The sequence below is a fragment of the Acartia tonsa genome, chromosome 4, assembly GCF_053477335.1.
Source record: "Acartia tonsa isolate MP-2025a chromosome 4, ASM5347733v1, whole genome shotgun sequence".
NCBI lineage: Eukaryota > Metazoa > Arthropoda > Copepoda > Calanoida > Acartiidae > Acartia > Acartia tonsa.
Genome location: NC_137263.1, coordinates 38,727,045 through 38,739,729, shown reverse-complemented (window position 1 = coordinate 38,739,729; position 12,685 = coordinate 38,727,045). Strand labels below are relative to the sequence as shown.

The 12,685-nt window shown below is 29.9% G+C and overlaps 1 protein-coding gene across 1 annotated transcript in view; it reads right to left on the bottom strand.

The window, feature by feature from the left end:
• Positions 1-7,439, bottom strand: part of LOC145317096 (uncharacterized) — a 40,971-nt gene extending 33,532 nt beyond the window's left edge. The window contains exon 1 of the mRNA XM_080158000.1: positions 7,244-7,439. The gene's annotated coding sequence lies outside the window, so the exon portion shown is untranslated. The remainder of the gene's footprint in view (positions 1-7,243) is intronic.
• Positions 7,440-12,685: the final 5,246 nt, after the last annotated feature.

Here is a 12,685-nt window from a genome sequence, read left to right as displayed (position 1 = left end):
TTGTATTTTTGGAGCACAGCTACTATATAATTTACTAGGAGCTGTGCGAAGCAATATTGTAAAAGAGAACTATGTCGGTTCAGTGGTTAGCGAGATCCATCGTTACAAACAAATAGAAAGTGACAGACAGACATCCTATTGCTTTATATAAGGATAAATCTATGAAAGCTATGATTGTAATCATGTCTTGAAACCGGCTGAATTTAAATATAATTATAGCATAAAATTGTCTACTGAACTGTAAATAAAAAGTTTTAATTGTTGTTGGTAACAAAATGAGAGAAAATAGAAATTATGCATATTATATTTATTTAAGATGCTCACAGCAGTCTATAAGCTCATGCTAGATAAATAAATAACCATCCAGGAATTTCTGCTTGGAAATACAAAATCATTGCGTTATCCTTACTTTCTTTGTAACTAATGATACTTGTTTGTAAAAGTTTTGCACGTGGACAACAAATATAATTTGCAAAGTTAAATAAAAAAGTTGCAGAACGGGGAGAACATTTATCACAAGAATATCGGGAAACATCCAGCAAATTGAAAATTTACCACTAATGTCACCTCCCTCCTTTTCTTTACCTGTATCATAATTTTTGATTAGAAAGAAATGTTTTTCAACTAATAGTGGAACAAAATGATATTTTTGGAGAACATTTTTTTTGTGGTATGCTTTGCTAATTCTAGGATGGGTTAGGTTAGAGTCCCTCAAAGGAGCAAAATTAATGTTTTTAAAAGTGAAAATGAAGGTGATTTGATGGGGGGGGGGGGTAGTTATGCGACCCCCTGTAAGTTAAAATACAAGAAATAATACTGAATATTTCCTTAAAACGCACTATAAGAAATTTGATTGCAAACAGAATATTTTTAAATTCAAAAACTTTAAAAATATTTTCATGGGAATTTTAGTCTGATTTTATTAATTTGAGATGTATAAATCTTTGTGAGGAACATCATCTTATTTTAGAATCTAATGCCATACGCCAGATAAAGCAATTGACAGATTTTTGGAAATATCAACCGTTAAGCTGCTATGTTATGATAAACATTCGCCATAGCATAAAAAATACAAAGCAGCAATATCTTTAGATAAAGAGCAGCCAAAGCCGCAAAATTTTATAAAGGAATATTTTTTACAGTGTAAAAATCTAAAAGTTCTCAATAAGCTTTTCAGACACAAAGTAAACAAGAACAAATTACATTAATAGAAGTAAAAAATACATAAACATTTATCTAGGATATTAGGTTTAAATTTTAAGTCTCGGAAATTTTAATAATGGTTGGATCGGTTAAACTTTACTTTCTAAGGTAGAATTATCTTGATATGGTTTTAGGCTATTATTTATTAGTTGGAAGGTTAATCTTATTGCAGGCAAATTGTCCGTCCCTAAAGATCTCGTAAACGACTGGACTAAGCGTTCCATATTTTAAGAAAATTTCAGTAGGTTTTTGTGGGGGTTGTCACAAATATTTTTATTTCAAAATAAAAATAGATTTGTAGGGCTACATCACGTAGGGGCTAATGCCGTAGCCACTAGTGCTAAATAAATTATTAAAAGACCAGTTAACATAACTTAACTCCTTTAATTAAATTCCAATGCCCTATACACTAGGGGCGAAAGAGACCTTTCTTCCTAGAATATTCAACTATATAAAGTTTAAATAAAACATGTGTCTAATCTTATACCTGGCCTACTTTGCATAAACTTAATAGTCTATTCATTAGCCCGAGTAATTAGCTATCTATTTACACAAATATGTTCATTTAATAAGTAATTACACACACAGACACTATACAAATTATTTTTTACTTTAACTTTTGAAAAAAAAAACTTTATTTATTTACTAGTGGTAAGGAAGGGCATAAAATAGCCTAAAACCATCCAAGGACCTATGTAAAGGTTCCTTTTAATGGAGAATACAATTAGTTCAGTAGTTAGCTAAATCTTAAGCTAAAGTCATTAAACTTATCTACTTTGTATTATAGGATAGTAAGATTAAACAGCATAAGATTTAAAACAAAATTACAAATTATTTACACTGTAGATTAGAATTTTTGATTGAAAAGTTTGTACACTACTAACATAGACGTCCAAGGGGGGGGGGGGTAAGGGGGTGATTACCCCCCTCAAACGAATTTGGGTGTGCCGTCGGCACCCAAAAATATTTTTTATTTTACCCCTCCCATTTTAAAGTTTCCCCTAACTTGTGGGTGCCGTAGGCACTCCCAACCATTTAGGAGGGGGTATTTACCCCCCCTAAAATTGTTTGGGGGGGTAAATACCCCCCCCCAAAATAAAAAATCCCTAACAAAAAAAAGTTTTGGCGCGCTTCGCGCGCATTTTTACTACTAAATATTAATGCATTATTAAATTACCCCCCCAAAAAATTTTACCCCGGGGGCAAATTTTGGGGGGGGGTAAACAAAATTTACCCCTGCCAACATATTTTACGGGGGGTAATAACCTCCCCTAAGCAAATTTTAACCCCAGGGTAAAAAATTTTATTTTTTTTTTTTTGGGGGGGGGGGGGTAAAAAAAATTTGCGGCGGGCTTCACGCGCCATTTTAACCCCCCCCCTTAAAAAATTTTACCCCTCCCAAATAAAAAAAACCTTGGACGCCCCTGACTACTAACCAGTATGAAACAAAGCAATAAAAGTACCAGAATTTTTCAGCCAACGATTAAATTAAAGTGGTTATAAAACTTTGGGTACAGCATGTGTAATCTGCAGTCCAAAATCTGCTCCTCCTCTGATATTAACATTTTGGGAAAATTACATAAATCCTATTTCTTGTAACTACACAGTCAATTTCATGCCAAAAAGTTTGTTTAAATCAATTTGGGCTCCCCTAACTTTCCTCCCCTCGGAACAAGAATATATCAACTTTAATCTGACAGCAATAGAATTAGATTATTGATAATCTTAGCGAGCAAAATGAAAAATGTAAATGTAAAAAAGTTTGAAATTTAGGATTTATATATGTTTCTTATGTGAAAATGAAATGTCAAGAAAAAGGAAGTTTGAATTTTACCCCGGAACTTCACTCTTGCCTCTTACTACAACCCTCTCTGGAACACGAGTTTAAAAACAGTGAAAAACCTTAAGTTGGAAATTCATTACTTTAAAAATATCTATTTTAAAAAAAATATTAAAAGGGTAGAGATGACAATCTTGTTCTTTCCATGTATTAAATGATAGTTTTCTTGTACATCTCCAATTATAAGGATCATAATTACCCCTTTGTTGATAAAAATTTTTAAATTTTTTTTGAATAATTTACAGACCAATGTCCTATCCTCCCTGGGTCTTTAACAGTGTTAAAACTTGTGTTCCAGAAAGGGGTAATTCTTACTTATACAACTTTTAGGTGAATGTTTGACCTAAAAGATATTTAGAGTATGTTCAGGGAAAGGCGATCTGTAATGGCCTTTTTTACCATTTTCTTGTACAAAAGTAAATATTTTCAATTTTAGAGTGTGGGACTTGACTGTACCTCTTTATATTTAAGCAACTTATATAATATTGACGTTTTACTTTTTAATACTGTTATTTCATCATAGGACCCTTGTCATTATAACTATGACAAAAATAAGTGTATTCTTTATAGTTTTAGTATGTGGGCTGAATAATTATACTTCTTTTTTTCAACTAGAGGCACTTTAAAGAATGAGGGTGGGGGTGACTTGAACCATATTAATTCTTTTAATGAGTGGGGAGGGTTGGTTTTTAAGGGGATTTTTAAAAGATAAATAGCTAAAAACTACGGAGTACAGCAATTCTATAGTTTACCTCATCCCTATGCTCCCTATATATTTTCTAAAATTCTATAGTTTACCTCATCCCTATGCTCCCTATATATTTTCTAAAATTCTATAGTTTACCTCATCCCTATGCTCCCTATATATTTTCTAAAATTCTATAGTTTACCTCATCTCTATGCTCCCTATATATTTTCTAAAATTGCAAAGTGTTATGTTAGCATACACTTTATACATATGAGAATATGCTGTAATCTAGAATCATAACAATTGCACAAAATTACAAGATTAACAAGAATGACAACATCAATATCACCCATAGCTTGTCTTAATTTGTCTAAGCGGTAAATGCATTCGGAACTTAAAGGAATTATAACTTACTTTGAAACATTGTAAGTAATGTTCCATCTGTATTATACAGGTATATTATAACCAAGTAATAAAAAGAATATTGAAAGAATAAAACCTTTCCTCGGACCAATTCTTAAAAAAATAATTGAAAAAGTAAAAATTATTTTTTATTAAAAATCTTCAAAATTAACGAATGTTAGCCACAAATTAAACATATAATGTAATAATTTTCATTTTATAAAATAATTTAACAAAAAAAAACTAAATCGATATATTAGTGACAAGTGCTATTGCGTTTTAAGAATCAGCCTCTGTAGAAATATTGAGATAAGACAATATAAAGAGATGAATATGATAATTGTCTAGACCAAATCAATATTGAAAAGAAACTATTAGATCCACGGAGGAAAAAATGTAATATTTAGTTTGTTGTAATTCTAGGAAACATTTTACCCCTATAAATTCCTAGTTTACATGGGAAAAAACCTAGATCAGTACACAAATAGTATTATGTCAATCTTAGAAGTATGACAAATTTAAGAATGTGACTAATTAAGAATAAGGTTAAATCTTAAGTAAAAACACAATTTAAACAACCTCCCTCCATTATTTTTCATTTATTTTAAAATGAAGAGGAGGGAGGGTGTTTTGCGGGCACTTTGAGGGAAACCACTGAATTCTTTTTAGATGCGTTTTCTTCAAGTAAAAAAGTTAAATGCACTAAATATAAATATAAATAGATTGTAACAGTAAAAATGAAATATGCGAATAAAAATATTTAATTATTGCACAACTCACTCACAAACTGCAACACATGGAAACATGAACAAGGAAGACAACAACCAGGAGTAGAGAAGTTCACAAATATAAAAACGATTAATAAAAGAAAAACAAAATGACGAAGTAAGTTAAATACTGATTATTGTTAATGCTGAAGGATTTTTCAAACAAATCTTGAATTCAAGTCCATAAAAAGCATTAACGACAGACAGACGGACAAAGTGAACATAGGGTAAATGCCTGACGGTCATAAGCACTATCAAACAGCTTTTTTTAGAGGTAGCCGCGTAAATAACATTTAAAATGCAAGAATAAAATGGATTATAACAAAAAGACCTTCTGACAAAACAATGTAAAGACTCGATGTTAAAGTCGAGACTTTTTTAAGCTAATAAAGAAGTAGTTCAGGGGGACAAAGTGATTGTAAAGTGGCTTTGCTTCTAAAAATGCAAGTGAACAGTTAAAGAAATTAATCTAATGTTTTCACACTTTTCTCAATCAGAATTCACGAAATGTAAAGAATTTCTGTGTTAATACAATGTGAACATCATACGGAAATAGCAATAACTTAATTTATAAAAGAACTAAAAAGACCCTTTTCATTGAATCAATAGACATCAAATATTTTAAATTTTGGTAGTTTTAGATTAAAATTTGCTCTGTGTGAATATCGATGAATTGTCATGTTTAATATATAAACAAACTAATGGATAATTTTCTAAACTTGCATTTATATTTTAACGCTTTTAAATAAACACCGAAGAATTTGATGATTCAGGGTTTAGTGAGTGAAAATAAGCCAAATTCATCACCCTTTTTATGCTTATCTTTTTTTGTTTTTTAAAAATAAATGACATATTACAATATTTTAGTTTTAGGCCTCATAGAATTATTATAACTTAAGAGAAAAAAATCTTAAAATATTAATTGAATTCTCCCTCTTTCTTCTTAGGATTGTAAATGATCTTGTTAATTTACATATTAATCCATCAAAAATGTCATTAGATTTTAATATTTTTCTTCTAAACTAAGACTTTACTAGGATATTAATTAATATGATTTTAGCACACTTAACATTTTAGTATGATACTTGATTTTAAGTATCTTTTTTCATTATTAAATTAGATAAAAACAACAACATTCACAAATAGCGAATCGCAGAAATATAAAAAATGCCAGAAATTCAGAAAGGGCTGACGATAGAACAAATAATTTTCTATAGGGATAGACGAACAGTCGGACATTTTGAATTAATAGAGTAGATTTGCTATTGAAAATTAACTAAATAGACATATTCTTCATAAGATCTAAAGTACATGGTGTTATAAAAATACTGTTATATTTTGATAGATAGTCTGTTGACCTTAATACTGTAGAATCACCGTCTGTATTGTCAGAGATCTAAAGGGATAAGACAATAGCCGATAAGTTGATGAACATCCCTAATGATGCTTCCCCAAATTACCCCTTCTGTAGATTACAATTAGTGGTTGAAACTTGTGGACACTCAACTTAATCAACTAACCAAAAAAGATTCAAGTCTCCAAAGTTGTTGAGTCAACGAATAAGAAAACGTTGTTATAAAACATTGGAGACTAGTTAATAAACAGCCCAATGTCCCCTCCCTGCTGTATTGTAAACAAGTACGATTTTGTTGTCCACCTGTAGCGCAGCAATTTGAAGCCAGCAACTTTTTTAAAAATCCTAATAAAAACAATGAAATTGGCCTTTAATGCGCCAAACAACAGAAAGAAAAAAATGTAATTAAGAATAAACTAATTTATAGAGTAGCTAAGAATTATCTTGGTAATAATTATAATATTAAAATATAATTGATAAAAAACAGAAATTTATGTATTAACAACGTAAAAATAAAAATTAACATCACTTATTAAAGATCATAAATAGCGCAGCTTCTTTATAACTCCATTAAATGTCTTTCTCAAAAAATTATTAGAATTGAACACAAAAAAAAGTTTACTACTAGTAGTTATTTTTCATAATATAAAATTATAATGTCATTGCTGCGCTTTTCTTGGGCAAGATTGTCTTTGATTTAATAAGAATTCATTAAAAGATTTCTAATGCAAACATTAGATTAATATTTGTAATTGGTAAAAATTCATCTTTTTTTATCCAAAATTTAAAATTTAAAAATTAGTAAAAGATATAGGTCGTACACAAGGAAAACTACTTTAGATTCACCAAATCAAAATGTCAAAGATGAATTTAAAATAAGTAAAATAATAAATAATTTATCATGTATTGATTATCAAAAATAATTATTTTTTTTCAAACAGTAATAACAGCCTTGATAAATATGAAAATTGGATCAACTACTAATCTACCTTTGTAAATATGAGGGTTGCAGACGCAGCTCACCACATCAATCATTCCTCACAACAAACAAACATGCGGCTTAGTTCTTTAAATTATACATTATTATTATGTATAGGTTAAGTAGTAACTAATACACTGTATATATATATAGTAAGAATATGTGTGGACTCCGTGTGTTGTATCGGAGCCGGAATGTCGGAGACTGACAAGGGGAGCCGCGAGTTTTCTGTAGTATATCAGAATACTATTTCTACTACTACAAACTCTCTTTCTCTTCCTCTCTCTTTCATTTTATATGTATAAATATATATGTATTTATTTTCGGAGGGTTGGTTTTCTCTTTCTATAGACGAAGGGTGAAATGAAAATAGAGGCCATAACTTTTTCACAATGGGGTGGAAATTGTAAGGAAAATATAGAAGTTGTAACCATGTTATTCATAAATGTAAATGTACATACATGGGCCTCTACATAATTTATATCTACTGACGGACCTTTAATCTTTACAGGTGCAAGCATAGTAATTAAAATATTAATTTAAAAGAAGAGAAAAATACCATAGACATATATATAAAATAGAAATAGAAAACTTTTATTTGTTAAATGTTTTGACACGTACAAATGAATAAGATGGGAAAATAGGAAAATTGTGCTGTATTAATAAATTGCGGTTTTGATGATATGATTATGGGATAGCGTAAGTGATGGCACACATTTCTCTGAAGGGATGATTTAAATAGTTGTCTCTGTTCCTCCTGATGTGAAAATAAAGTACATATATGGCATAGTGTATATATGTGTGTATATTAATGTATCTGACAGGAAAAGATAAAAGCCTGGCCAAAATAAAGGGAGAGTTTCGCAAGGGATGATGTTGCAGGGATAGAGATATGTCTTGATTTTTTGCTTCTAATTTTTCTGGTTTAAAAAATTTGTTTTAAGGACATATGTAGCGCAGTATTAAAAGTTAACAATAGTTTAGGTATAAAATAAGAATAAACTGCAATTTTCAAATAAAACAAGGATAACAACATCCATAAAAGCGAAGCACTGAAACGGTAGGACAAACGGACATTAACACTTGTATAGTATCTGAACTGAAAAATCGGAACATAAATGTATAAATGTCGAATCAAAATTGTAGGTAAATTTGTTGAAAAACTGCTTAAAAACAGGATAATAATGTTTATGGACATACTTACATTTTTGGACTTAATTATAGAGTTGCTTTGCTTATAATATTGTTCTTTGTTGTCCCAGGAATCAATATACCAAAAATCAGATCAGACGGATAATTAAAACACTTGAAAATTTGTTGTTAAAAAAGTAGAAAAATCAACATGTTTAAAATGGACGTACGGACATTCTGGTAATGATTATAGAGTTGCTTTCTAAATCGTACCTAACTACTACAGGAATCATCATGCAAAGTTTGAAATCGATAGGACAATTCTAACATGCCTAAATTAACGAAAAAAAGCTATCTATCTCGGACGGACGGACGGACCGACCCTAATTATAGAAAAGCTTCGCTTTTAAAAAAAAAAAAAAAAATTTAAAATACTTTTAAAACTCACGAAATCTTGTAACATAAAACACCTTAATATTATGATGGAGTGACATACAAACGGAAGGACATGCGGACATGCACTATCTGCCCTAATAAAAATGTATTATTTGCTTTTAATGATAATGTCAATCAGAACAAATTGGAATCATTGTTGAGATGCAATATCACTGTCCTTGATACATGGATAATATTAACACAGAGTTGGGGTTGTTTTTGGTATTTGTGTGTGTGTGGGTGTGTGTGTGTATGTGTTTGTGAGTGTGTGTATGTGTTTGGAGGAAAAGGGTACAAAAGAAAGACCAATATTCGTAATTACACAAAAGTATTAATAAATGCAATCATGTTTTAATATCAGTACTAGCGAATGCGCCCCTAACAAATAGGGTCTATTTATTTGAAAAGGGCAGAAAAATAACCCAAAACCATCTTAAATCTATAAATAATACAGCTTTTAACCATCCTAGGACCATCTGAAGCTTCTATAATTAGGAAACTCAAACGGTCATGAGATATCAATGAAAACACTACTTTATATAATAGAATAAACTATTACTTTACAATGTTACTAAATAATTTCGGTATTTTCTTTAGTAGTTTACATAATTCTAGATTCTATATAGCCAAAGTGTGCATTTAAGCTTAAAAATGTTAATTTGTAATTTTGTAATCAACTAAAACCTACCTTTTAAAGCTCTATTAAAATTCCAATGTGATGGGGGAGGGTTGAGTTTGGAATAAACCATGCTTTGTTTGAGAGAGTGAATGTAGACGATAAGAATAGGAATCAGAGAGGGAGGGGACATTGAGCTGTTTATTCCAGTAGTCCCCAAAGTTTTGATATTTCGTTGGCTAAACAACTTTGGGGACTTTTCATGAATTTTGATTGGTTAGTTTATTAAGTTGAGTTTTCAAACGTTTCAACCACTAATTGTTATCTTCAGGTGGGAATATTTTGTGTATCATCATTGTGGATGTACATTAATTTATCAGCCATTTTCTTATACCTTGAGATCCCTGATAGATAGAAATAGTCGACACAAGTGGGGGAGGGATGGATTGGTTATACAGGGTATTTCAGTCCAACAATAACAATAGTAAGCCTGTATATACCTTATTCAGTTTATTATATCAATTAATACTCAAGCAATCAATCAGCTTTTCATTCCATTTGGTGCATTGTTATTCTCAAGAGTTTGAGCAAATAATAATCCCTTCACAGTCTATATATATTCTACACTGTATCTATATAAATATATATACATATATATATAGACTTTATAGAGGGAGGGAATTATAATGAAATGAAAAGAAAGAATGAACGAACCGGATCTGAGGGGAAATTCTTTGCAAAACGGAGGGTTGTTTCAGTATTCCATGCCAGGGGTGGTAGCCAAAATCTTAAATATTATTTAGAACATTTTTTTCTTTTTAGTATTTTTGTTTAGATTGACTTAAGATGTAAAAATATTGCAATAACGAAATATTTTAGAATTTCAGAAAATAAGGTTTTTTTAAGCACCATAAACCATTAACATAAAATTTAATAGATAAAAACTTGAATGGCAAAAATTTTGGCAAGTTTTGAAATGATATTATATTACCCACGAGAGATGTCACTTTTTGCAGATTATAAGATGTATAATATTTCTTGTACAAATCTGTAAAAATGAAAAAAGAAACAGAGGGGGCTGGAAAATAGACTTGTTCGAAACATTTAATTCAAAATGGCCTCAAAAAGATACTACAAAATTGAAGATTTTACGATCCATATGAATATAAGATTCAGTTATATTTCAGGTATTTTATAGGTTTTTAAAAATTTAATGACTGTGCGAACCCGTTATTTTCCATCTGCTGCCAAAGTATCACAAGCCAAAATAGTCTTTGTATTAGCTTATAATTTAAAAAATTTGTTACTGTCATCCTAAATAATATTGAAAATCGAACCAAAAACACCAAAGATATGGAAAAATATGTGAAAATATAAAAGTAGCCAAAAAAACATTTCTGAAAGCAGTCCGATCGCCATGGATATATTATACTTTTATAAGGTCCATATTAATGGGAATGTTGACAAGAAGTTTTAGTCGTCTATCTTTTATAGGAGCCAAGAAAATCATTTTCCCCCTAAACGTTTCATACAGACAGACGGACATTTCGATATATAGAGAAGCTTCGCTACTAAAAAACAAATATTGCTAGAATGAAGAGTTCTAATAGGTTATTCTTTTCATCACAGCCTTATCAAAAGCCAGTCATTTACTGACGAATTTTAGATAAACTGTGCAACTGAAAATTCTACAATTTTAGAAGAGTCTATTGAGTAGTAACTATGTACAGTGTTCAATCTTTTTCTTTGTAATGTAATCTATTGAGGGGGTGAAATTCTTGTTATCTAAAAAGCAATTTCTTTCAAAATAGAATCTGTAAAACTAAAAGTTTGTGCTGGAGTGAAAGAAATGAAAAATCGGGTATAGTCCCTTTCGTAACATCGCGCCTTATGGGGCGATTCTTCATATTTTTCACAGCAGCTTTTCTCCTATTTCTAGCCCCTGCGGGGGGCTCTACCCTGCGGGGCAAATTACCTAACCCTGGGGCAATCACCTAACCCAATATAACCTAACCTAACCTAAAATAACCTATAAAAAGCCATTTTAAAAATACGACGAATCGCCCCTTATGGGGCGATGTTACGAAAGGGACTATTCCCGAAGAATCTTGTCTATTTTAGGATTCAAACTTTAAAATGAAAGAAATCAATGATCAAATTTAAGATTTCAATTGAATTAAAGTAAACTTAATTTTAAATAAAACAAGTGTGCCAACATCCATAGAAGCGAATATGAACAAAAATAAATTAAAATGTTTAATCGTCTTTGAATTTACCATTTAAAAACTAAATAAATTATAAAATTTCTAGTTTCTACGTAGTGTTTTCTGTTTAAAAAAAGAAATTATTGTATAATAAAATATCCTTAAAACGTTATTTCTAAAAAGCTAAGATGTTTTCTACTTATTGAACCTTTTCTAAAACTATTTTCGTTTTAGCAGAAACAATTTAAAGTCTCCCTCACCCACTTTAATACAAAATTTCCCCTATTTGCTAAATCATCAAATGAAATTTCACAAATCAGCAAAAAGTTTACTTTTTATTTCTTTATAAGTTATGACTTTACTATGTCAGACATGTTGACAGATTGTCTAAATTAATTATTTTTGCGCTACATTAAATTAATATTTCCCATTAATTTTTTTTATCTAAGCTGATTTAAATAGTAGCTTTTCAATAGTAAAATATTTATTTAAAAAAATAAATAAATATTTTGTTTATGAGCTACTTTGCAATTAACCTATCATGTAGTTTATTATCCCTTTTGTCTATTTTTTAGCATAGCTTTAATAGATGTAGTCATTCTCGTTTTTACGGTTTCTTTCTTTAGAATATAAAACAAAGTTTTTTTTATAAGACTAATTCCATAAAAATATTTTCCTTGAGGCTTGAATAATAAAGATGAAAATCTTAACTTATTTGATAAGAATCTTGTTTTTATCATATAATTTATCCAGCTATAATATAATTCAAAGTTACATATCAAGTAACCTGCATGAAAACGGCCATTTTAGTTAAAACATGAAAAAGAAATTAAGGAAACCGACGACTGCTTTTCATAAATGATAGATCGAATTGTAGATTTAGGTTTAAATAATAATATCTATTTGAAATCTTACTTGAAACTTTCTATAACCAATGACGGAATAGTTTTAAATCGCATCGTATTATAGACAGCTTTCTGCGGATATTAAAATGAAAAATTGTAAGATTAAAACAATTTTTGTTAGCCTCAAGGGGCTAACAAAAATTAAATCTTTTATCTTATGA